Source organism: Cololabis saira, chromosome 12 (genome assembly GCF_033807715.1).
Source record: "Cololabis saira isolate AMF1-May2022 chromosome 12, fColSai1.1, whole genome shotgun sequence".
Taxonomy (NCBI): domain Eukaryota; kingdom Metazoa; phylum Chordata; class Actinopteri; order Beloniformes; family Belonidae; genus Cololabis; species Cololabis saira.
Window position 1 is genome coordinate 31,477,023 of NC_084598.1, and position 27,766 is coordinate 31,504,788.

General features: G+C 39.9%; 2 non-coding genes across 2 annotated transcripts; both read right to left on the reverse strand.

Annotated features, from left to right (window-relative positions):
* Positions 1-11,622: 11,622 nt before the first annotated feature.
* Positions 11,623-11,695, reverse strand: trnar-ccu (transfer RNA arginine (anticodon CCU)). Its single transcript has one exon. It is a non-coding gene; the product is annotated as a tRNA-Arg (tRNA).
* Positions 11,696-13,834: 2,139 nt separating this feature from the next.
* Positions 13,835-13,907, reverse strand: trnar-ccu (transfer RNA arginine (anticodon CCU)). The gene has a single exon. It is a non-coding gene; the product is annotated as a tRNA-Arg (tRNA).
* Between the last annotated feature and the right edge of the window lie 13,859 nt (positions 13,908-27,766).

A 27,766-nucleotide genomic window follows, 5' to 3' on the forward strand; every position in this document is an offset into this window, starting at 1 on the left:
TCAGCAGTGTGGACATATTTCAAAATAAGGGACGACAGAAACAAGGCAGACTGCAAGCTACGTGCTGCTAAGGTGTCAAGAGGAGGAAAGGAGAATACATGTACGTCGTTTAATACCAGCAAATTGATAAAACATCTTAAGGCGCATCATAAAGCATAAAGAGTATACTGAGCAGCCAACATTAGCTCAGGTTCTGCAAAAGCGACAGACAATGGAAATAGACAACCCACAGGCGTTGTTGGAACTCAGCGGGCTGTCGGCGTGGCGCGTGGCCGGGGGGCTGCGCTCCCAGCTCCACCGTGCAGCGGAGCCTGCTGAGTTTTGTTTAAAATAGTTATTCTACTCATTTTATTTATTTTTATTGAATTTATCTGTTGCAAATAAAACCTGTTTTCGAATTCATTGCATTTTTCATTTGCATTTATAGCCTAGTTATTTTTGTGGTAGAAGTATCGTATCGGTACTCGGTATCGGCGAGTACACAAATTAAAATACTCGTACTCGTACTCGGGGTGAAAAAAACGGTATCGGGGCATCCCTAGTTTGGAAAGTTTTAAAACTAAGTAATTCGATGAGCAGTACATAACTTGTTGCTGTGAACAGAGCTGTAAAGACATGGTGAACGATAAAGTTGTTGTACTTTATCATTGTGGTATTTTGCCAAAATTAAGTCGCAGACCTCAGGCAATAGTGTCAATTTTTGAAAAAATCTCATAAATATCCTCCAACAACGTTCTATTAATTGTTATAACCATAGAAAAATAAGCATTATTTTTGCTCAGTTTTACATACTTTGTCCATGGTCGCTAAGTTTAGATGAAAACATCATTCCTTTTATCTATTAGTTTTCAAATGAACCGACATTTAATCTGCTTCACCAACCCAAAATGGATTTTAGCCTGACCTGATTCCTGCAGAGCCTTGACAATACACTGATGTGTTGCTCAGGACAGAACCAAAATGCAGAGAGCATCTAGAATTTTTCCTGTTCCCAGCAGGGTTTTCTTCGGATTACAGAGGGAACAGAAAGGTTAAAAGGTAAATCTGAGGTTTTTCAGTGAATCCTCTGGAGACGAACCCCTTCACCTCTTGCTCACCGTTCTCATTCTTCATCCCGTCTACGTGCTGTACCATGTTAAAGCTGATCCTCTTCACGTTTCACCGACCGGTTAGAATGAGACTCCATTGATGGTCGCTCTGCTAGGGAACATAATAGAAGAAATTGTAGCAGTTAAAGTTTATATATTTTTCATGTGATGATTTGTATCAAAACAATAGCAAATGAAGGCAAACACTGGACTAACTTTTGTTGAGAGGGTATTAACACTATTTCTTTTTTTCCTTTTTGAAATATGTTTGGCTGTTGGGAACCCCCGCTCCAAGAAATTATGTTTAAACAGTATTGACTGGTTTTGACAACTACGTACATTGTGGAGGTAATTTACCTGCAAGACAGATTGTGTTCGCAGGCAGCAAACATTTATCAACTGCACTGAAATTAGGTAGGTGGTTGAAATAAAGTGCTCCATAAAGCTGAGCCCTGAGGCTCGTTGTCAAGCAGCTTATTACAAACTTAACTTTTGGAGCCACAAGGCTAAAAAAAACAAGGCTGGGGTTAATTAAATGGGTTGTGAAAAACTCTTTTAGGAGGGTTATGTAGGATATTCATACAGAGAAAACAAAACATTACCAAAGTGAGCCATCATGTGTGATAACCCTGTAAAAATGGGTGGCGCTGTATTTGTTATGTATTTGTGTATTTGTTTCTTATTACATGTTTATGAATTCCTTGTCACTTTTTATAAAGGTACTATTATTGCAAAATGTAAATGTACATTTTATTCATCTGATGATAAGGACATTTATTCAGTGACCTTATTTTTATCTCATAGAGGAAACAAGGGACTAGATTTCAATCCTGTGGTGAAACAAACAGTAGCTGTTGCCTGCACTTAGTGCACAGTTTAAACTTCAGAGAAGCACATGTTCATTGTGCAGATGCAATAGTATAGAAAAAAAATCAACAGTTTGAAAAAAACATGCATTGTATTTTTGCAGAATTGTATGTGTATTCAGGTTCAGTGTAAGATCTGTGTAAGTCATAGTATACAGTCAGTATTAGATATTATTTAAAAGAAGACTTAATAAAAAACAACTTTTATTAAAAAAATAAGTAAACACCATTAGCTCACGCCGCTTTCACACATGGACTGCAGCCTTGAAACTTTCCCCAGATGTTCCTGAAGGAGCAGCGTGGTTGAACAGAGCTGACCGCACCGTTTGCTCAGCAGATTTCTGCAGCCATCCCTGGAGGATTGAGAGTGACTCACTCCAGTACGAGTTGCTTCTTTAAACTCTTCCACCCACATTTATTTTGTTTAACACTCAGACACATTAATGCTAACTTGACTTTTAGCTTTGCCAGTTGATATCATTCAATATAGTTTTTGCTCTGTGTGTGTGTGTGTGTGTGCACGCATTGGTACTGTACATGTTAAAACAAATGCAGGACAATTGGTCAGAATACACACCACACTAGAAGAACATTTTGTATTAACAAGACAGGAACAGTGTCCTGCTAATTCTGATAAAATTCTAAAAATGTAGAATTGTTTCTATTGGTCCACTAATCCTAAATATGCAAAAAAACAAAACAAGATGCCCATTTAATACTTATAAACCTGATTTTGTGTATAATATGTGTATCGACACAGCGCCCCCTATGGCAGGTTGTGTATTAGCAAGACCTCATGAATATTCACAGTGTCTTTTTCTGATTGGTCCTGATAATTATTGAACTCTCCTTCTAATTTTTGTTTTGCTATTTACACTGGGGATGAGTTGGCAATATGAATACACTCTAGAGTCTATGCTATAAAACTGGAGATTTTATAAAGGTTAGTAAAGTTAGTAAACCCAACCTTTGGTCCAACCTTGAAATGTATATGACACCAAAAAATATGCACAAATACATTTTAAATTTGTATCAAATATCGTTATTTTAAAACATTATGAACAATAAATGTCTGTGATAAATGCACGGATGACAAGAAATCTAAACCTTAAAAGAGCCATTATCTTACCACACTATTTTTGTGCTTCACTGCTGCCATTGTGTTGATTATTTCATTGAGAGGTCAAAACAGAATTTTGATACATTCCTTTAATTAAAGGAGCTTGAGGCTCCTTTTAAGAAATGAGACTCTCTAGCGCCACCCTTCACCACGACGGCCGTCGGGGGGTACTGCAGCCAACAGCGAAGCCGGCACGGGAGAACGGGGAGAACGTGCATGCAGCGTCATGTGACGTCACATCCGCCGCCCAGCGAGGGAAATTCGGAGTCCGAATTGCAGCACATTTTGCAGCACACAGCCTGTTCAAGGCAACGGAGAGATACACTAGAGGGCTCATTCGTTTTGGTTTGGAACGCTTCATCTGACATTATTACTAGAAAACTTAAAACGTATACGAATTTTTTTCATAAATCCTGCCTCAATCCTGCCTCATGCTCCTTTAAACTATTTGTTCTGTATCCAAGTCTATCTTATTAAAATGTAATAAATAAATGTTGAACATGGATTTCTCCATGTACATGACCAGTATTTAGAGGAATGACTTCACAAAAAAAAGACACAATGGAGCAAATAATTTGTACATATGTCACCTTCTCGCCAATCAAGACCATCACAGTCTCACAGTATGATGGAAAGATTGATGAAAAAACTGTTGATTTTAACTCCTTTTATTTATTACTTATTGAGAATGGACTGATTTCTTGAATATCTGAATGTTCAGGTTGATTGAATTGGTTGAGTGTTTAATATATATGTCAAATTGCAAGTAAAAGTTAATGGGAGGAAACCGGAGCACCCGGAGGAAACCCAAAACCTTTACTGAACGTGAATATAAACCTCTGCAATGCTCTTCATCTTGTTATTGTTGTTTACTTCGTGACAACCTGTTTGTTCTTGTGCTCACTCTGGATCTTGGACTGTCTCCTTGTGCTTATACTGGCGCAGACATGCTGGGGTGAGGAATTTCTTAAATCGCCTCCACAGAGAAGGATTATACCATTTTGCAGTCCTCTTTTATGACAGCATCCTGCGGTTCAGGGAGTTCTTCAATGACTTCAAATTGTTTCATATTCCCAGTAAATACTGACCCGTTCTTCTTTCTACGTCTCTGCTTATTTGCGTTTTGTTCAGCAACCCCATCCTGTTCTGAGACCAATTGGGTTTCAGTGGTTGGTACTGATTTAGACAACTCCTCTGGCTGAGTTTCTCCCACTTTTGCAGCCAAGTTATCACTGACCTCAGACTGGTTACTTTTTTCATAGAGTTCTAACATTTTACCCTTCTCGGGTCCAGGCTCCATTGGTGACGCTTTATCTGTTTCCTGTTGAAAGTCGTCTTCCGGTTTGGAGACCAATTCCTTCTCATTGGGCCCTCACCAGCTCAGAGACCCCCTGTGGTTCTGAAACCCCCTCTTTTTTAGCCGACTCTTGTGAAATCATCAAGTGTGCTTTTGGTATACCGTACATTCTTCTGGTTGAGGGAGGTGTTGAATGACCCGATTAGCATCCTCAGATTTTCCTGACTTTTTCTTCTTTCTGCATCTACGCTTCTTTGCTTTTTGTTCAGAAACCTCATTTTGTTTTGAAACCCTGGTTCTGAAGGTTCTGTTTGTTCAACCAATATTTCTGCGACCACATGGTTCCTGTTTGGAAGAAAATCCTCTGATTTAGGGACTTCATCATGGACTTCTGCTGGGATTTGAGAGCTTCTTTTGTTTAGAGACATTTTCAAAATCACCATCATCAGTTTGAGATGAGACACTCATCATTTCTGAGATGTTTTCTGTTGCAGAAGACTCAAAGGTTTCCAGGACAGACTTCAGTTGCTCTGTGAGCTCTGCAAACTTGAACTCTACACTTTGTTTAACTGTTTCCTGTGCCTCCAGTTTAGAGATCATATCAAGATTAGAGCTGGTTTCTTCTTCAAGTTGCTTTTTTAAGTTTTCTATTTCATCTAGGACTGACTTATGGGCCTCTGCAGGTTTACTCTTAACCTTACCGTCTTCTTCCTCAAGCGTTTTGGAGGACTGATGTAGATCCTCAATAATGCCTTTGCACTGAATGAGCTCTTCTTCATAGACCAGTGTGAGCTGGCGTTCAGCCTCCAAATGAGTTTCAGCTTCTTTTATTTTTTTCAAATATGCAAGGGAATCTTTCTCTGCTGCTTCCTTAAAGTACTTTTCCTGAGCAAGAAAAAAATCCTTTTTCTCCAGCTTGTCCTTAAACATCTTCATCTCATCTAATGGTTCATTCATTTTTCTTGGACCACTTGCAGAATCGTGGATGTTGTAATTTCCCTTGTTCTCCAAGTTGTGAGTGGTAGATGCCTGGAAGGGCATACAGTGCTTCTTCACAAACCCTCGAGCAGTCCTTTTTGGATCAAAAACCTGTTTGCGATTTGACTGTGTCTGAGGATAATTCCTGTTTTGTGTTCCCTGTCTTTTGACGTATCCTAAGCGGGGTTGCTCATTGGTGGGTAAACCTTTACAGTGCTGCTTCTGAGCAGCAGACACCACCACATCGCTCCACAGACGTTTACTTGAAGAGGCTTCGGTGCCACTCATTGTTATGGTTGTTTTTTTCCAATAAGATGATTTAAAACTATCGTTAGAAAGTAGTTTGGTATGACTCTTGAAGTTTTTGGTAAAACCGTGATGTGTGTCGTAGGAAGTCTAAAAGGCTTGTGAAGAAAATTATCAAACATACATCCTTTGTTCTATTGTTTGTGATGTCATCAGGCTCTGTGATGTCCAATCTAGAATGGGGAAGGTGGAGTTAAAAAGGGGACAGAACACATGTAATGCACCAGCTGTTCCAAATCACTTCTATAGCCTCTGTCATGGAAAAATCCTATTAAACACTCTTTGATATATATTCTCTCCAAATAGGTAAATAACTGGACTGAAACTGAGGGTCTAAGTTACAAAAAATAAGACTTGAGAGATCCATCCATTATCTATACCCGGGGGTCTGCTGGAGCCTATCCCAGCTCATTTCAGGTGAGAGACAGGGGTTCACCCTGGACAGGTCACCAGTCCATCGCAGGGCCACAAATAAACACACAAACCATGCACACTCACGCTCACACCTACGGGCAATTTAGAATCACCAATGAGAGATGATCCAGATTTCAGTAGATTTAATTAAACAGTTGCATGCAAAAGGGTCAAAATATACATCAGGCGTCTCGATGCAGAATGACAATGAAACAAAGAAAGCATAATCATTTTAAGGCATAAAGGCTGATTCATTCTTGTGATTCGAGTAGACAAAATCATTATTAAGGTCAGTCTTCATCTTTTTGTTGCAGAGTGCCAGTCTGTTCAATTAGTCGGGCCAAGGCTATATTTTGCTGCTCTCAGCAGTTTTGGTTCAGTCACACGTCGACTGAAACCATTGTTAGCACTGAACCAACAATTGGTAAAATATGAAATACACCCAAATATGGTGAATGTAATGAACAAAATAGTTGAATAGTTGTATGTGTTGTTAAAATAGTATTATTTTTAAAGATATGTGTATATTTATCATGATACATACTCCATCTTCTCAGATTCATAGCAGGATACAGCAGTTAATGTGGGTACATCTTCTTTGAAGTACTCCAATGAAAATCAAGGTAATAAAAGCATTTTATATTCACATTTCTGTGTATAATATCTTATATTAAACATTTTTCATCATTATTATTCTTCAGTAAAGATATTTTATTTTGTTTGTATGTATAACAGCTGGGAAGGTGAAAAGCAAGTGGACAGATGATGAAGTGAAGGTTGACGAAGGGCACATGTTACATTCATAACAAACTGCAAAGTAACAGGTAAAAGGGACTGTGATGCCTGCCTCCATTTTACTGTTACAGTTATCAGCACGTTTTCAAGATTGCTTTGTTGTTGGCTTGATGTAAATGTGGTTTCAAGACTTTTATCACCAAATCCTGTGTAATGGGAATCACAAGTTTAATTTGAGTAAATATGACGCTTTTTTTTCAGCCAACCCATATAAACATTCCATTTAGTTTCATAAACAGTGTTTTAACTTTATTTATTTATTAATTGAATTTGTATTAATTCTTTAACAAGAAAAAAACGTTCAAGAAACCTCATGCTTGACTTTACATTTGTTGCCAGCAATTAAAAAAAGAAACAAATCAAGAAAGTCAGTGTTTTGTTTTTTTCCCCCTCTCTTTCCACATGAATGCCATTTACAAAATTAATTAATGCTGTGCAATAAGAATTAAATAATAGATGTACCATATTTATTTAACTATGTATCTTTTAAGTTCCTGAACAGTCAGTTTTACTGTTTTGGAATAACATGAACATCTGATTTATTTCAGATTTTACTTGACTGGTGAGTGTGATGAATACACACTGTGCTTATTATGCAGATATTTCTAACAAACCAGGTTGCAAATACTGACACTGTCGTTATTTGGTCTTCATAAGTCACATATACTGGAAAATATTGTGTGTATCTCTGGACCTCTTAATTCACTTATATGTGAAATAACTGTGTGAGAGGTTATAGCCCTCATAAGTCACATAAACCAGACAATGTCCCTATAAGTCACAAACAAATCAGATTTGACCAAAATATAGCTTGAGCTAAAATCTCAATGGATGAAGATTTTCCTGGAACCATGGGTAGAAACCCATTTGATGCTCGGGCCTCTAGAACCTTTGGAAAGGCGCGTACCCATTTGTCCTATTTTTGACATACGTCCTTATATTTCATAAAAACATGCGTATGTGTGTGTGTGTGTGTGTGTGTGTGTGTGTGTGTGTGTGTGTGTGAGAGAGAGAGAGAGAGAGAGAGAGAGAGAGAGAGAGAGAGAGAGAGAGAGAGAAGAGTGTAGGTATGTGGGGGGATTAGTGGCTTTGACCAGGGGCTAATCTGTGAGTCCCCGGGGAGTCTGTAGAGCCCACCACTGGACTGCGTTTGTGGAATGAATGGTACTAAACGTGTGTGTGTGTGTGTGTGTGTGTGTGTGTGTGTGTGTGTGTGTGTGTGTGTGTGTGTGTGTGTGTGTGTGTGTGTGTGTGTATGTGTGTGTGTGTGTGTGTGTCAGATCTACCACCCGCCATCTCCAGTTGCCTGCCTGCCGGCTCCATTGACTTGCGATTAAGACTTATCGCATCAGAAAGTGAAATGCCAACTGTGTGTATATGTGTGTGTTGATATGTAGGATATGTATGTATGTATATTTTCCCCTGTCTCGTTTTTGGGGCAGGCTGGGTGTCACAATTTTCTCTGCTTCACCACTGACAGCATTTAGGCCTTTGATGTTTCTGACCAAAACAAATTCCTTTTGAATCTATTTGATAAATGACACAATTCCTTCCTCTTGCCGCTGACGGTGCAGAGAGCATGGACAGTGTCACACTGAGAAGCTGCTCACTCTTCTGCCATGAAAAAAAACACTTTGCCAAGTGAGAAAGCTGCACAATAGAATATTTAAACCATTTTTATGTTTCAGAGACGACAAACCTATTTTATGTGCCCTATTTATGGTTGTGGGCGTTTTTATGTGTATATTTCCTTATGTGCAAAAACAGGATTTTTCATTTGATTTAAGAAATGCCTTTGAAGCACTGCAATAATCTGTTTTAGTGCTGGCATTCTTGCTTGGCTCGTACCATCTGCTTATGCAAAATAGTTCTGTACAACATCCAGTGTATGAAGAAAACTGGAAAAATTATTCTGTGATATCACTTAAAAAGGTTTCTGAAAAGTGGCTTAAAGACAGTTTTTTTTAATGTTTTTAAGGCAGGAGATGATGCCTACCAATCCAAAAAATAAGAAATTGGACAGAACAAACAGGCCTAGCAGACAGTTACAACCCACCTTACCTCAGTTACCACAAACTAATTATTTCAGCCTATCTTACCTTGTGGTAACCCATGATGCCACCTTAGATTCAGTCCGTATCATTGGTTAGCGTTGAATTCATCCTTCCATCCTTAAAAATGTGGTTTTTCAATGTCTACTGAAATGTCATCTAAACAACGACTGCCACAGCTCTGGCTGAGCTACGCCGGACCAACTGCAAGCATCCACCGCTAGCTGGATGGTCGATGATATGATTCGATGATATGATTTGATTATATGATTTGATATAATACGATGCTGGCAGCAGCAGTGGTCAAAGTTCAGCTGTGACCCAGATCCTTTTAGGGCATCCTTGGTAGCTGCTGCACTGACAACAGGCAGAGGGTACTATGAGTGCTAGCCTTCGGCCAGGACCACTTTCACCCTTGGACCCTTCCAGGCCAACCCAGAGCCAGTTGTGGTGGAGTGTTATTACAACTAACACCACAACAAGGTGCATTATCTTTAAAATAAGAAAGATTTTGCTCCATTAGCTCTCAACTCACAGCTCAGATGTAAATTCCAATGAAAGAGTTAAGCACTTAAGTAACTCACAGGATGATAACTGGTTTCAACAACACAGACGAAAAAAACCCCACCCCTATCCATCCATTTATCCATCTTCTTCTGCTTATCCGGGGTGGGTCGCAGGGGCAGTAGCCTAAGGAGGAAAACCCAGACTTCCCTCTCCCACGCATCTAGCTCATCTCTTGGGGATCCCAAGGCGTTCCCAGGCCAGCTGAGCAACAAGTCCCTCCAGCGTGTCCTGGGTCTCCCCCAGGGTCTCCTCCTATTGGGACATGCCCGGAAGACCCCACCAGGGAAGCGTCCAAGAGGCATCCTCATCACACTACTAATTAATAATTAATAAAATGTATAGCTAACTTTACTTAAAGAGGCACATACAAGTTCACCATAAAGAGCAGTTGACAAATGTGAAATCTACGGAGAATCTACAATGAAGTTGTGTCAATGAAATTGTATTCTTTTGTACGCAACCTCCGGTGGTCCGCTCGGGAACTGCAACCTTTGACTTCAGCCTTGAAAACCAAACGTCTCTCTTGGCAACCTCACACTTTCTGCTTTGGCAGTCTGACAGGAAAATCTTCATCTATGATCGAGACCAAAACATACCCTCTGGTTTAAAACCAAAATCTATGGACAGTATGAGCACGGCATTAAATATATGCGCACTCTTCATGATATTCACACTCTATTAAATATTGCTTGTGCAAGGGATTAAAGAGTCTGATGCAAGCAGATGCAAGTGTATACATGCACACATATCCATCTCTCTCCTTAGCACAATAACTGTAAGAGCTTGAAAACAATATGAGCTTTATTTGATGTATTCGCTCATAAAATCAGTGAAAACAAATTCAAGCTTTGATAACACACTGCAGCACCAACACATGTGAATCTTTGAGCAGAGGTTAAACAGGCCTGGTGGGCTTCCCCGGGGGCTGCTGACAGAAAGGTCACACTCTTTGTGTGTGTATTTGTGTGTGAAAGACCATGTTTGTGTGTGTATGGTTAAGCTTCAGGGAGCCATTTCAGCCAACTCAAACCAAGGATTAGGATGAGGCGCCGCATGGAAATAGGAAATTAGCCTGAAGGCTGAAGAGGGGTTTGTGTGAGTTTGCGTGGATGTTTAAGAGAACTGAAATTGATGTGTGGGCTGAAATGAACATGTGTTTGATGAGGGACAGGCATTTATATTGCATCTTAAAAATGAAATAGGAATAACGAGAGCAAAGGCATGTTCTTGTATGAAGTAAGAAGTAAGTTGTTATGCATTAATAATCACTTCACACAGGTTTACCAGTAGGGGCCAGATTTTTGGAACAGCTGATGTTTGTTTAGTGTCCAGGGTTACTATTTCTCCCGCTTCAAGAAGACATCTGAAGCCAGTTTTACTGCAGAAGTGTAGTTTTACTACACCTGATTTATCTTGCACTTTTTACTTGTGAGTCATTGTTTCAGCTGTGCACACTGCAGAGGTAAGCGTTACATGCATCACATTACTTGAATGTACAGATTTATAGCTCATTCTGCCTGTATGTTTCCCAAGGAACAAGATAGGTTATATGTCCCTTGTCATGATTTTTGTTAGAAATGTATTTATATCAATTTTCTCTTTTAAATGTTAATATAATGCCAACATAAGCTGAGCTAATGTTGGCTGTTGTGGTCTTGCAGTAGCATTAGAAAACTCTATACTCAGCTTTATGATGCGCCTCGAGATGTTTTATCAAGTTGCTGGTATTAAACAACGTATTCTCATTTCCTCCTCTTGACACCTTAGCAGCACATAGCTTGCAGTCTGCCTTGTTTCTGTCGTCCCTTATTTTGAAATATGTCCACACTGCCGACTAGTAGATAACCGGAACAGCTAACTCGGCCGCCAGGCTGCACACTCACCCGGGGAGCCGCGGGGCGGCTCAACATCTCCCCCTAGAGATGATCACTAATCAGTAACTACAACAACAATGAAGTGGTATCGGAGAATTTGAGACCAGTATCGGGGCATCCCTACTAATAACGATAAGAACATGCTGCACAAATGGCTGTTTTGATTTCAGAGGGTTGAGTGTATGCAGATAAACGTAGTTAATTTCCGCAACCATGAATTAATCTTCAAATTGTATGTTTCGGTGATCAACAACAATATAACGCCACACCCCAGATGGGACTCGAACCCACAATCCCTGGCTTAGGAGGCCAGTGCCTTATCCATTAGGCCACTGGGGCTCTTTCTTGACCCATAACCATAACCAATCATCCATGTTAACGTGAAGATCCAGTCCATGGGAAAGTGGAAAGAGTGGTGGGTAAAATGTTGAGATTTTGAGGTGAAAGGTTTCATGCAGCAATGTGGGGTACATATTCTTTCTTTCTATCGTCCAGGAAACAACTGGTTATTCAAAGTGTTGATCTATAGGCACATGTAGGTACTCAGTCATGAAGGAGTTTGCTATGTGAAAGGTTCATTTCATGCAGGAATGTGTTAGTTGTACATATTTTATCTGTCTATTACAGTTTTTCACAACTGTTAACACCGATTTCTCAAAACAATAACAGCTTTTTTCAAACTGAACACACAGATCTGAAAACCTCACACACAAAATGCTAAACCTGACACTCCCTTTGCAAGATGACTCTTTGCCATCAAATCTCTTACCTGTTCACAAAATGGAACTCGTGTTTTCATTTGGTACACACAGCCATTTTTTCAAATGACACACACATACCATTCATTGAGTACACACAACTAAGCATTTGTCTGCACACTACCAAGCATTTACAGCACACTTAGGTGCAAAACTGAAAACACAATTATAGAAACAGAACACACCATATGAATGACAATGACTTTGGAAAATGTGCTTTATCTCCTTTTGTAAAATGTCTGTAGGCCTACTTTTACAGTATATAGTCAAACATAAAACAGCACACAAATATGCACCCAAAAAAAGTTTAATTTTAGCACACACAGAACAGTACAGTACAGTAACCCCCCCTCACAAAAAAAAATTAGCCATCATGCCTCCGGTTCCTGTCAGGCCAGAGGGCCTCATCGACATCACAGCAATGTGCTCCCTGTCTAGGCAGCGTTGGAAGAATCGCCTTGAGTGGCGAATGAAGCCCTGACAGGCCTCCACACTTACGTCGCCACAAGCCTCCTCCATGGCCTGGAGCAGTGGGACCCGGCCCTGTGGGTTCCGTTCATACACCTTCCACCTCCATGCTGAAAACAATTCCTCTATTGGACTAAGGAAGGGAGAGTAAGGTAGAAGAAATCGCGTGGGTGGTCCTGGAACCACCCACGCACTAGAGCAGCCCTATGGAAACTGACATTGTCCCAGATGACAATATAATGGATCCGATGTGGGACATCCATCCGACCAGGTGGTATTAGCAGGTCATGCAGGCCATCCAGGAAGGCAAGGAGACGGGCAGTATTATAGGCCCCTAGGTGGGCATGATGGTGGAGGATGCCATGATGATTCATCGTGATGTTGCCACCACGCTGGCCGGGGACCTCAACAATGGCCCACTGGCCAATCACATTTCTGCCCCGGCGCCTCTTCTTCACGAGGTTGAACCCAACCTCATCAATGAAAATGTACTGTAGGCACTTTTATACTGCAGTCCTGACTGCAAATTGCTCAACAGACCTGAAAGTTTAGAGATTTGAATATTTGTGTGTTGTAGTTTGATGCTTTGAGATTTTATTTGAGAACTGTGTGCAACAACCGAAAATTGTGTGTAGTGTTTTGACAGCAAGGTGATTTGTAATTGACATCAGAGTGTAAAGAAGGAAAGTCAGACTCTAATGCAGATAAGGGAGTGTGAAGTAGTGCCAACTTGGGTCGAGCAATTGGTACATGAAGTGAAGGTTGTGCAAATTGTGCCAAATTTTTGCTTTTTGGGTATTAGCAACTGTGAAAAACTGTAACAATATAATGCAACACCCCAGATGGGACTCGAACCCACAATCCCTGGCTTACCTTGCCTGGTAAAGTGGAAAAGAGTAATGGAAAAAATGTTCTCTTCTAGGCTGTCCATCTTGGGAGATGTTGAATCAAGACCTCTGATCATCCTGCTTTAATTTCTGTGGAGCCAAGCCTACAGTGTTCAAATGTCAAATTGTTTCTTGTCATATTGTGAGATTTTGAGAATTGATGTGAAAGGTTAATTTAATTCAGCAATGTGTAAATGGTACATATTCTTTCCATCTATCTATCGTACAGGAAACAATGTATTCAAAGTGTTGATCTATAGGCACATGTGGGTACTCAGTCATGAAGAAGTTTGGCATGTGAAAGGTTCATTTCATGCAGGAATGTGTTAGTTGTTCATATTTAATCTATCAACAACATAATGATACACCCCAGATGGGACTTGAACCCACAATCCCTGGCTTAGGAGGCCAGTGCCTTATCCATTAGGCCACTGGGGCTCTTTTGGAGCTAAAATGTTGTGTGTTATGGATTCTGATCTAGGCTGTCCATCTTGGGAGATGTTGAATCAAGACCTCTAGTCCTCCATCCATCCGTCCGTCCGTCCGTCCGTCCGTCCGTCCGTCCGTCCGTCCGTCCGTCTATCTATCTATCACAAGAAATAACAAGGTATTCAAGGTGTTGTTTCTAAAGGTGGATCTATAAGCTCATGTGGGTACTCAGTGTTGCCCACATTCGTGTTTTTGGCCTATTTTTTTGTTAAATAATAATGGTGAGAAAATGAGGTGGTGAGAAAAAAAAAGCTATGCATCACTGGATGTACATGAACCAACCTCATGCAAAAGTGTTTTGACATAAACTTAACCTGGAACAGATGTGGTTTGATCCTGTGCATATGGATAATGGTTTGTGTCTGCATGCCCATTTGATAGGTGTCTTTGTGTGAGTACATGTGCACATAAACTATGCTAACTATCTCATTTTTAGCCTTGCAACATTCAATTCATCACATCGCCTTCAGAAGAGGATTAAAGGGGCTTCATTCACAGGAGGGAGATGTTATGAGCCTGGCCCATGAGTTATGTTTGTTATAATATAAAAGCCAGACTTAAAGGTGAGATTGGTGGGAGGTGCGGGGCTGTGGGGGATTAAAGGGGTGATCTGTGCTTCATCAGCAGCGGTAGAATCAGTAGAAACTGTCACAACCGCAGAGTAAACAGAGCCATATTTATACAATTAAAACTTCCATTAAAAGCATGTTTATGTTTACGCGACTAAAGCTGCTCATTAGGTTGCACGTTCGTGTTCAGGAGGTTAAGCCACAATCGTTAACTATAACTTTGGAGCTTATTATGCTAAAACCACTTATTAAAACACATTCATCTGTGTTTATAGCAGTTTAAAGTCATAAATTAAGGCTTTAAAGCCACCCCGTGTCAGAGCCAGTCATCAAAAGCCCAAGTACTCCAGATGTGTACCAGTTGTTTTTCTCTCTTCACTTGTTCTAGTGATGTTTTATGACATTTTATAAGAAATTAGTTTTAATTTATTCAAAAATGTCTGATTACCAAACCAAGATTGTCTCAGGTGTTTAGGCTGTTTTTTAGAGATAAAGGTCAGCATATGTGAACTGTAATAAAGTGTTAATCAAATCCACTTGACTCTCTCGCTTCCTCTTAGAGCAGTGTCTCCCCCTGGGGGGGGCGCCAGAGATCTCTGGGGGGGGCGCAAATCTTTGTCTGCTTTGAAGATATGCAGTTGTAAAAATTATATTTGCGCATGTTAAATAAATAAAAAAATCTAATGGAATACTGTAATCAAAGTCTGTATAAACCCAATTAGTATTTTATTTATTCATACTACTACTCTGACAGGTTGTTGAAGGAAAAATGTTTAAAAATTTTGCTCTCATATTAAAAGACACATTTTTCAGAAATTATTTTATGTTTTTGTTCGTATTTTATACATTGGTGACACAAAATGAAGGTGAGAAAAAAAAAAGTCATATCTGTACAGGGTAAACCAAAGAGAAATGTTTCAAAAAAACATAATTCATGTAAATTTTTTTCATTTAAAGATTTTTAACAAATCACTTTACTCCATTGGTGCTAGTACGTACGAGTCGGGGGACCCGGCTGGTCTTAGACACAAGTAGGGGGCTACGCGCTACGTCCGGCCGGAGAAACCCTGCCTGGTGAAAAGATGCGGCCTGCTCACTCCTCAGGTTAAGGAGGAGACCTGAGCTCAGTGCAGGGCCCTCCCAGGGTTGGTAGAGAGTGGCAATGCCCAGGACTGTCACTTAGGTAAAAGCACTGGGTGATATAATGGGAAAAAATCGGGGATAAAAAATATAAAAAAACTGACTGAATGTAATGAAACAGTATTTCAAACAGGTCTCGCTACAGAACCTATGATAGCCTATATATTTAGGTCAACAGCACAAAACTTCGCAGTTTCATGAGAATGTTTTTATTGGCCTTTTTTTGTCCTTGAAGATGAAGATGCAGCTCAGGTCTCACCACGTCTTCAGATCACCTTTACCTGCGTCGCTATGACATGACGTATACTTTCTTTGTCCGTTGTGAGTTTTTGACATTCTCGTTACGTGATGTTGTTCATTTGTGATATCTCAAAATGTCCAGATCTTGTTTCATGACAATTCACTCTTGACAGCACTGATTTAGTTGCCATTTAAGGCATGAACAGCATATTTCATCTTGAAAAGATAAAATGTTTCAAAATTCCTCTGATGTTTCATCAACTTCAGAGGAAGAGCGGAAGAAAAAGAGAACGTGACCAAGCAAGGGACCAAACCAGGATAAAACCTGGACTGAAAACAAGATTCACACAAATAAAAGTAATGTCTTCTTATCAGTTGCTTTCTCTGTTGCAAAGTATTTTTCTTTTAATACAACAATAACTTTGGACTTTGCCTTTTTAACTGATGTTTTAACTTCTCGATGTCCGAGTCTGACATGCCAGACTGGAAGTAGTTTTGTCACTTCCTGTCTGGCTGTGTATGGTGATCAGCTTTCACTTTGGGGCAGGTGGCTCGAAGTGTCATCTTCATCTGTTAGCATTGTGGCTCTACTAGCATCTCTATGCTTGTTGACCAGGACTTTGATTTTTTGTAACAATGTTTTAAAACGTTTTTAATACTATTCTAAGTTCCGTGCAGGGCTTTAACGACAACATGATGAGACATTTCCAGAATCTGCAGCTTTATATGTAAGACATGTGTCATAGACTACAGTACAGCTAACGATGTTTGCATGCCGGGATTTCCCCACCAGTTGTCCTTGGGAATTAAAACGCTTATCCTTTGGTAGTCCCCCTTGGTTTCACAGGTTTTGCCTTCTTTGTTAGTTATACTGGGTTTTCAGCAAGTAAAGACATGTTCCACATGTTGCTTTAAGCGCGAGGGAGATGAAAGACGGCTTTAGTCGCCACAGACTCACCCACAAACCACAAGTACAAGACCAGTTCAACATAATCCTTTTACTTTTCTTCTTCTCTCTCACTCACTAAAAGCTCTGAACACTTTAGAACAAAGCACCCTTTTTACACGTTTTTACTGTTCATGGATTATGATGACCATAAACTCATGTGGACGCTAAGCTTTTTCCTTGTTCTGGACAAACAAACTCAAATTTTATTAAAGATTTTAAACCAAATGCAAATAATTAATAGAGTACAGTAAACAGTCAAGTTACCAGCAGTTTTTCAATGTCTTGGACAACAGCAGAAGAATCACACTTCGTGCAGCTGGATACATTGCATCTCCATCTTCCAACTTTCCCCCTTTTCTAAACCCCTCTTTTCTCACCATTTCCTTCCTTTCATTTTTTGTAACTGTAACTTCTGCTCTGACTTTTCATTTTTACATCTATCCTCTGTTACACCCATTCTTTGTTCCCTACTAGTCACCTCATTAACGTCCTTCATACCGAGCAAGAAACCCTGTGATCTGGTTCTCTTGAACTGAGAAATGCAGTAAAGTTTGAGAAGTGTCTGCTGGGGAGGAGAGAGATGGACTAAGATTGTGAGAGAATGGAAAAAGTAATTTGATTGGACACAGACTGTAAATCACAGACGGTTCTAGTAACAGGAGTGCATTTCTTTACAAGCTCACATTTTGACGAGTCCCATTTAACACTACACTGTCAGGTATGACGTGTCTGAATGTGTCAATGGACTAGTCCCATGTAGGGTGAAGATTTGTTCAGGTTGTCTAAAGAGAAGAATGAAAATGCTCAAAAAGATCAGAAGTTGAGCAAAAATATTTAAAATGAGAAACCAGAGAACCCAACTGTCTTACACGGACAGGCAGAACCAACAAATCAAACTCCTTTTATTTGATCTAAAAGCGCCACCACTGATCCATAAAAGGAAAGAAAAACAACAACTACCTCAAGGATGGAGATAACTGCACAGGGAAGAAAAACACAGGAGCGTACAAAAGTGGTTATGCTACCTGATATAAATCAACACTTTTACAGCCTGGTTACAATAACTTTTTCAATTTCACATTCATAATGATTTTGAGAGGGGTTCTTTTCCTTTTTTTTAACCACATCAGGTGAACTTATATAAAGGAATCCATTTATTTATAGTATGAGATGTAGCATTTTGATTGACAGTCGGCTCTGCTAATGATTTCATAACCGACAGTTTCTACGAACACAGTAAGTTTTTTGAAACAGGCTGTAAATATGGTTCTTAAAAACTGCTTAAAAACAAGGTATATTTAATTAGATATTATTTTGTTATAATTACTAATAATACTAATAATTAAAGTTTTTTCCATTTTATACTTTCAGGAAGTTTTTTTGATATATAACAATACAACAACAATCATTTGTTTAAAGCTAGGATAAATGTCTGCTCCTGGAATATTGCAATTTAAAAATATATATTTTTCAGGTAAGCAGAACGTCATTTTTTTCTGCAATTAGTTGGGAATATAAACTGTAATTGCTTGACAGCCCTTAACAAAACAAAAAAACAAAAAAAACATACAAACAGTCAACGGAACTACGTCTCTTGCTCTTAAAGCAAATGTGACTGGAATCACATCTAAAACCACCTCTGTATACAGTCTCAATCTGATGTGGAAAAAACTGCTTTTCGTTTTCGGATGTCGAAAATCTATCTAGACATAATTTGAATATCCTAAAATTTGAATCTGGGACAGCTGAAAACGTATATACTTATACACATACATACACACCAATACCCTGGTAATCAAACAGAGGAGCTACAAGAAAAACTCAGGACACCCAAGATCAGTAGCCTAAAACATTAACATAAGCTTGCGCGCAGAGGACAGAATATGCAAAAACTCTAGACAGAATCACATTTCCCACAGTAGTTGTTCTGCTTTTTCATAGAAACTCTTATGTGAATGAGTTTAGATTCATGCACTCAGTGAATACTCTTTATGCATATGAAACAGGAGTGCCTCTATATAAAGGAACAGAAGTGCCTTTGCAAGTGTATGTAGAACCTGTGGATGTCGGATGTGGGAGAGAAATTCACAAAGAGACCAGTAAGAACAGGAAAGAGGAAGGTGGGAGGATAAAAGACAGGGTGAAAAGAGGGAAATACTGAAGACATCAGTGACATAGAGTGACCACTGATGAAAGGAAATAAGGGGTGTGAGAGACGGATGGGGTCATAGGGAGGCTGCCAGCGACAAAGACCACAAGAAAGACGACTTGAACCCGAATGTTGGCAACAGCAGATGAAAAGATGCTAACTGCAGTACAGAAAGCTTGAAGTAAAGCGCATCGAGAGATACCCAGAAGGAGAGTAAAAAGGGCATGGAAATGCACCAGAAGTTAAAAGAACATGAAATAAACATTATAAAAATGCTGTAATGTAAATGCAATGCAGCGCAGAGCAGTGGTATAACACCAGTTTCTCATCTTCAAAAGCATCAATCCACTTAATTTAAAATTGGTTCTAATTCACGGATGAACATTGAGTCATTTATTTGAAGGGACTCAGCACAAATATGCTTCCCAAGAACGTATATTGGACCAATTAGTTATCCGCAGCAGTCCTAAAAAATTTGATTATGCTAGCAGGATGTGGCTGCTGCTCAGCTGCAGGCGGAGAGATGGAGCAGCCGGGTTGAAGGACGGTACCAGTTGATTCTGATTCGTGCTGCTGCATTTTCTCAGCAACCTCCGGAGGAGCAGCCTGGTCAGTAATCACACTAGTGGAGTAAATGGAGGTTAAGTGTCTGAGGTGATTTCAAATGCAACTTCAGTCCGATTTGAAGAGATGCGTCTAGTCACTCCAGTAGGATTTCAAGTGTTGTTTTGTCTCAATCACATCGCCACACAATCAACTATATCTGCCACAGTGAAGGAAGTGACGGGGGATTAGCCTAAGTGGTCCGTTAGCTAAAGGAGGAATTCTACAAAGATTTTGCATGCAACAAACACTGAACTCATAACTTTCTCTGGAGCTGTCTGTGTCCAGAATTTTACGTTAAATTGTCTATAAAATTCTTCTTGTGATTCGTCTTCTGTTGTTAATAGTGGAGCATCCACAGTCAAACCCACTGAGCTGCATGATATTTTCTAAAGAAGCTTTGGACTCACTTTAATGTAAATATGGGGACCAACAAGTATATCATGAATTGATATATTTGCCGCACATCCCAGTTTGAGGGATGTGGCACCTTAGACACCTCATCAATCATCACAGTATCAGAGAATATTCAGTCGGAAAACTGAAAAAAAGTTTCAAGGGACAGTGACAAACATGTCTTTTGAAAATAAAGTTGACACTTTAAGAGCTTTCTCTGCAACTACACCACATAAAAGATGCCGCTCACAGCTAATTTAGAGTAAATACACCTCAGAAATCTGCTATTTTGCACAATCAACAATTTCCTCCGTTCTCTGAACTGCAGCAGGAGTATTATTTTCTATTATTTAACTCTTGTGAATGTTGTAAGGGCAGTGAACTTGGAAGCGTCAAATGACACATGAACAGCGTTTTTTTGTGAATCTTCACGGAGCCGGAAGCAGGCTTAACACTTGTTACTGAACATCACATTCCCACTCATACTTCTGCAGCAAGCAGACAAAGAAAGCCTGGCTTTGTTGAACTAATTTCAAGGTTTGAGCTGGATGAGCCAAACGCAGGAGACTGGAAGGCACACAAAAAATGAGTAAAAACATATACAGGAGAAAAGAATGACACGACACCAGAAAACAAGTAAGCCATTGAAGGAGAAAGCAAAAGTCAATACGTAGAAACTCACATACCAGCTGAGAAACACATTTTTACCAAGATTCTTCTTTTTTGTGGTTGTTCACCTAAGTATTTTAAATGTCTTTTATAAAACGTTGTTGTGTATTGGCGTTTGAACTGAAAACATGCGCAGCATGAAGAAATGAAGTCAAACACAGATGTGAGCAAGATGCAGAAGGGGTTTACTAGTTACTACTAGTACAAATTAGAAAACTAATTATGACGAGAAGAAAATCTGGGAAAAACAAGAGCACATTTTATTTTATCATTGTCCATGTGTGGAGCGAACATCTTCAATATCTGCACAGGGATGCGAGTGGATAAGGAATCGGAGCCAGGAATGGCGGACCGTGACGCGCCCGGCTTCACTGAAGCAGATTTAATCCAAAAACATCCTGCCGGCGCAGAATTGTTCATCAAAGACGGATGAAATGGAACCTGACAGCTCAGACTGAACCGATTTAGTACCGCATAAGAAAATGATCCAGGTCTGATGTGAAAAAATCAGATTTTGTGTTATTTGAGCTGTTCAGACAGCCAAAATGTTATGGACAAAAAATCGGATTAGGGTAGCTTTTGCCTGCAATATGAACATAGCCAAAGACGGAGCAGACCAACACAAGGTGGTCTTCTTGTGGGGAAACACTTTCATAATGAAACAGCAATGAAAAGCAAAAGCACCTCAGTAAACCGGGACTAGAACCAGTCAAAATGAGACCCGAGCAAGATTCAAATAACCTCAAGATCAAAATACACAATTTAGTTTGTACAGGAGTTTAACACTCCACCTTTGTAATGGCACAAAACTTGGAGAAAAACCCAGAGTCGGTTGACTGTTAGTATCTGCAGGCCTTGAGTGAAACTGATGTAAGACAGTCAGCTGACCTCCTAAAACCCGCAGCACAGTTCTTTGGGGAGGTTTCTTGGTACTTTTCCAGTTATATTTACCTCAGTCATTGAAAGTGGGATTTTTTTTTCCGAATCTGAGAAAAACTATTAGTTTCTCATTGCATCCGGGACGACGTGGGACCGACTCTGTTCTCCCTGTTCGGTATAATTATCTGCACATGCCGCTTTGTTTTGAAAAGTGAGTCACTGAAAACAAAACAACTGAATACAGTTGCAAGAAAGCGTCCAAACTCGGTGATCAAAGTAGTTTCGGTTTGATCCCAGTTCATATTTATTCTAATCACTGTTCCCAGCAGAGAAGATGGATTAAAGTGGGAGCCAAAAGACGCAGATTGGAGTCATTGACGGCACGGACACATCACATCCAGACACACGGCTGACTTCTGAAAATACCTGGCGTTCCTACACTCGCTGCTCTGCTGCTAAATAAAGAGGTACCATTTTTATTCCATTAACTGTTAAAAGAGTGAATGTAGCCACCACAAGATCACCATTTTTACAGCCTTGAATTGGAGCTGCAGTTGACCTCCACATCATCAACAATGAATTTAACTATCCATCCATCCATTCATCCATCCATCCATCCATCCATCCATCCATCCATCCATCCATCCATCCATCCATCCATCCATCCATCCATCCATCCATCCATCCATCCATCCATCCATCCATCCATCCATCCATCCATCCATCCATCCATCCATCCATCCATCCATCCATTATCTATACCGGCTTCATCCTTTGCAGGGTGACTCATACTTAACCACCAAAAACCTTTTCCTCTTTTACACAAAGACTAAGGCAGTGTTTCAAATCACATACTTGGACATTTGTGCTTAATATTGGACACTTTGTGCACTTAACCCCATCAATAAAATACTTTCTCCTCAAGAGGGTTATTGGGGAATATTAAAAGATCATTTTTACTTTTTAACTACAATATGTATGTTCACAGAATTAAATATGCTTATTTGCCTGGTAAAGGGTCAATGGTCGCAGATTTGTGACAAACCAGAAGTGGAGGAACACACATTCAGACATTTTTTGATAAAAAGAAGATGACAATGCTTCTTCAGTGCTAATGGTAGTTTAGTTTTTCCGATATCCCGTGTTTGAGTGCACTGCCATTTGGAAAACAGCCTCAGCCTGGCTCCTCTGGATTCAGCTTTGGTTTCCAGGAGACTGAACCAACAGCCACAGAAGAAGCAGCCTCTTGTGATGTAGGCGACCAGATTAGTATCAACAAAAGTCATCTAAAAGGATGTCCAGTGGAGTGGGAGCACAAGTGACGTTTTTGCAGACAACTTGTTGATCCAAGGTGTTATCAGCAATCCTGAGATCATTTTGTTCATCTTGAAAAGTGGATCTTGAATGCCTGAATGCTTTCTGCATGAGTCATTGTATACAGTCCGCCACCACCCTACTACAATTGGTTTGCTACAGTCTGTACCAGTGGAAATGTACCATTGTGGTACCAAAACCAGTGATATGCTCAAAGTAGCGCCAAAAATACAACTTATTTGAGCATATTTATTTGTTCTTTAGTTTGTGTTTAACATTATGTGAATGGACCATGGCAGACTCACACATACTGCAACACAAAACACCGTCTCATACCGCAGAGTTACGCTGGCATAACTCTTACTGTCTGCTCGGTTACAGTGGCCGGCTGCATGGCATCGTTTTATTTCATTCCTGCTTTGTTGGATGTAATTCTGCATTTTCTCCCCAGTTTTTTCCAGTTTTGGCTCATAATCTCATCTGCTGGATCACTCTTAATGCATTTGTCTTGGCTCAACGTTTTCATAAATGGAGTTGACATGTTTTGGCTGCAGAGGAGCTGTCAGAGTGGCTGCCAGCTTTTTGAGGCAAGAAAGACAACGTATTCTGTATATGGTTGATCCATACTGTATACGGTGTACTATATTATATAGTATCTCCGAATAATTCAACATGTTTGTAACGGTTATGAACAAATTATATGAACAAATAAACAAAGGACATCAGTGTATTGATAGAAGTCGTATCGGTGTGGTAGCATGACCAAAGTTAGGATTTGTCTCAAAGAAAAGGTGAGACAAGGATTAGTTAAAGTAAAAGGGGGAAAAAAGAAAGAGAAAAAAGTTGGATAGTTATCCTTCACTTTGGCCTGTGCTCTCTATAACCGCGCTTCTGCGATTACAGCTAAAGTCGTTGCTTCTTGCTGGTCAATGAGTCCTCATATTCACTGGGCTTTTGCCAACTTTGAGGACAGGCTACCAAGTTTCCCTCCCGTCTTACCACAGTATTTTCCCTCAAACACAGTCTTTCACTAAGAAACATGTTGATTCTGAGAAGCAGGAGGTGCGCCACTCTTTATTAATATTAAACACTCTTAGTGATGCTGCCGACAGAATAGCTTATCCTTCTGGACTCCAGAAGTGACGACTTCGGGTCTAGCTCCATGGACTTGAGCTTCATAAACTATTCTCTGCTTTATATTTCAGCGAAACTGTGATCTGCCAGCCGGAAACCATTGAGGGCCGTAATCGGGCTCCACCGGGCACGCTCTGTGGCATCTGCAGGCTCAGGCTGTCGGCAGGGAGAGGCGGAGTTGGCTTTTAAGAGGAAAGGAAAGACGCGGCTGCTCGACTGGGTGTCACTGAAGCAGAAAGACTTTTATTTTAGTGTTTAGAACTGGAGAAAAAGGAGTTGGAGGGTGGGAAAGTGAAACATGAAGAGATGGAGTTCTGTTTCATCATCAGGTCACCGTTAGAAACGGCTCAGGGAGCCAAAATCTTTACTTTGCTGTGACTTAATTCAGATTTAACTCGTCTTTTACATCCTACTGACATGAGCGAACTTGATCGATTTCAGGTGAATACGATTCAGCAGTAGGATCAGCGTACAAAGTTATAGTTTTTACAGACTTTTGATGCTATTTATCACTTTTTCTGATTTCAATGCTTCTCTTTTTTAAAAGAGTAAAAAATGGCCACCAATAAACAACAAAAAACATTTTTAAAAATGGTCATTTTCCGACATTCATGTTTACTCTCTGATTGAAACCACTGCATCAGAAAACATTCAGTCTCTGAGTGTTTTCTGGTTCCTGCAGATTTGTTGATGGGCAGAGTTAATACCTCACAAAAGCACAAGACTTGATCCTTGCTGCACAGTTGTAAACTTAAGCTTTTACAATGACTTCTGCAGCACTCGCTCTGGTGGAGATGGCTCTCTGGAGAACGTTACCATGTAAGGAAATGCTGCCCTCTACAACGTCATAGAGACCTCAGGCCTCATATTAAAAAGTTGCATGGCGTTCATGCAAATTACTTCAGCAGAAATCTTGCCAACACAAAAAAAGGGAAAAAATCAGCTGTTCAAGACCTTGCGTCTGCCTAAATCCATGCACATTTTCTGTGAACATACCAATCAGTGTGAATTTGAACATACATGCATGAACACAACAGTCCGCCCCGTCTCCTCCCTCTAAGAGATCAATCTGAATATGATGATGATGAATATAATTACTCTTTTAAACCGCTCATCCGAATAAAGAAATGGCAAAAACAAGCGGGGGAAAAAAAAGAGAATTAACCGACTGTGAGCTTGGGACACTTCTGCCAGAAGTTGAGGTCAGGAAAAATATTTGATCTGGTGGTACTTTCTCCAGTTTAAATATGGTTTCAAGACAAATACATGGGGTTAACCCCACATAAGGAGAGACTGACCTCCTTCATACACTTTCTGGAGATGATCCGAAAAGCACATTAATTAAAAAACATTATTTAGATAATTATCAGTCACATCAATCAATAACCAATTAGTGTCATGTTCGATTCATATTAAACAGTCTACATTAAGGATTAGACTACATTAGAGAATCAGTTCTTTGCTCCAAATCACATTTTAATGTTTACCTGTTCGGCCACAGTTTAGGGAAATTTTAAATATTTGGGTTTCATCCCAAACAGTTGTCCTCTGTCGGCTCAGGGACAACAGAGATGTCCGACCTGCCGGCCAGCTCCCGCTAAAAGGTTCCTGTTACTCCAAACCCGTGTGGCTGCGGCAAATTCAGCGCAGCGATCAAGAAGGGGCGCTATTGGTAGGTCAGCAGGTCAGCGAGGTCCCTGAAGACTCCCTCCAAACTCTTCAATGGCTGCCATTGTTGCTGAATTATGTGCCACTTCACAGATGAATAGAAAATGCATATAATTTAATAACCCTGTCATTTTAAAACAAATCTCATATAACTTGTTGTTAATTAATATGATCATCAGACAGGGTTTTATTCTCAGTGAAATAGAGAGTTCGTCTCATTAAATGTGTGTGATGGACGTTTGTCCGCCTCAAAACTGATAGAAAAACTCTCCAGAAGGAAGCCTGTTCAGATGTCTGGAAAATGAGAAGCTCTTGCATAATTTCTCTTTTGAGGCTCCAAATTCATCTAATATGGTCATTTACCACAATGACACTGTAGAATAGTTCACTTGGCGTGTCTACTTGGCCCAGACACAGATAACCCACTTCAAGCCCTTTCATCACTCACCTAAAACTCACGCTAGATATTATGCTTCTCATAAAACAGCCTTATTAAAGCCACTTAATTTACAGTTTTTTATTCATTGTATTATCAGTTCAATCCTAAAAGTAAAGAGGAACCGAATTTAACACACATTTGGATGCATTAATAGTTATACTTGCTAATGCCAAAAAGAGTCAAATTATTGTTTTTCTTCTTCTTTTCATACAAATAATTTGTTATTGTCATTAATATGTCCCTACAATGGACTGGCAAGACATCCAGAGTTCCCAAAGAGAGCTAGATTAGATGAGAGATGATAAATGATGGAAAGATGGATGGATCTTTTATTGATATAATAATCTATTAGTAAAGTTCAGATCATATCGTCACCTGCATCGAGGGAGGACAGAGTGAGAAAGTCACGCGTGATAAAACAGGGTTAGGGTTGGGTAAACTCATACACACGTCTTCCTCGTGCCTCCGCAGAAACACCTCTTAAGTTGTTTTACAGTCTTGGTGATTATTTTGATAACCCTTAAGGATGATGGATGGACTGAGGCTGAGTTTGATGGAAAGAAATGTAATGTCTCATAAATTTTAAGGTGGCACCTTGTTTTTCCTTGTTTCAGAGGTTTGAAAACCATTACGCCGTGAGGGTCACAGGACATTAAGCAGCCACCTTTTAAGCCTGCAGAGGGACGGCGGTTGGAGCAGCGCTGCCGTTTATCACTTTGAGGAGAAATAATTTATACTTGAGGAGAAATGTTGGAAATTTGGCCCCGCGATCATGATTGAATTGAAAGTGAAACGTTTATTTGGAGCGTGATGGAGTTGGCCAGTACAGCGTGCTGCATTACGGGTGCGTGCTTACTGATTGCAGGTTAAGTTTGAAAAAATGTGATATGTAACCCAGAGTAAACATTATTTTGGTCAGTCTTCTTTTTGATTGTAATTCCCAGCGCTCTTGAAAAACAATGAAGGTTACACAGCCGTGTCTTTGTTAGCTGTCTGCTTCTAAAGTCTGATGGTGATACACAATTAGTGATGATACTCATGAATTCTATCTAAGTGAAAACAAGCTCCACCATCACCTTAGTTACCAAGAGATGATGGAGATGTTCCTTCAGACCTTCGTTCCCATAAAACGTTGCCAAACACGTGTCTTGGGCTAAAGTTTCCTCTGACGTTGCAGAAAGATCTTTGGTTTTCTGAAATACCTCCACTGATTTTTCTTAGGAAACTTCCTTCTAGGCTGAAATACACTAAAAAAAGTGTTTTCAAATAACTTCTACTGAAGCATGAACATATGCCAAGGGGCTTGTGGAAATAAATAAACAGGGCTTTTGAATAATGCCATGAATTTCGTTGTGTGTGGTTTAGAATTTTTGGCATTATTTAACCAACATAGGGGCCAGATGCACAAGTGATGTGAAGGCATAGAAAGCATGTATTTTCCCACAATAAAACAGTTTATTATGAACAATTTCAGCCCGATATCGTGAGGAGGAAATGGAAAAATGGTCAGCAAACTTTAAGCAGCACAGTTTTTTGGGGCTTTGTTTTTTTTCCACCTCATAATTAAAATATTTGTTTGGTTTAATTCCAAAGAACAAATTCCTCTAATAATATCATATTATGACACGATGTAGCACATTGACAACAACAAAACTATCT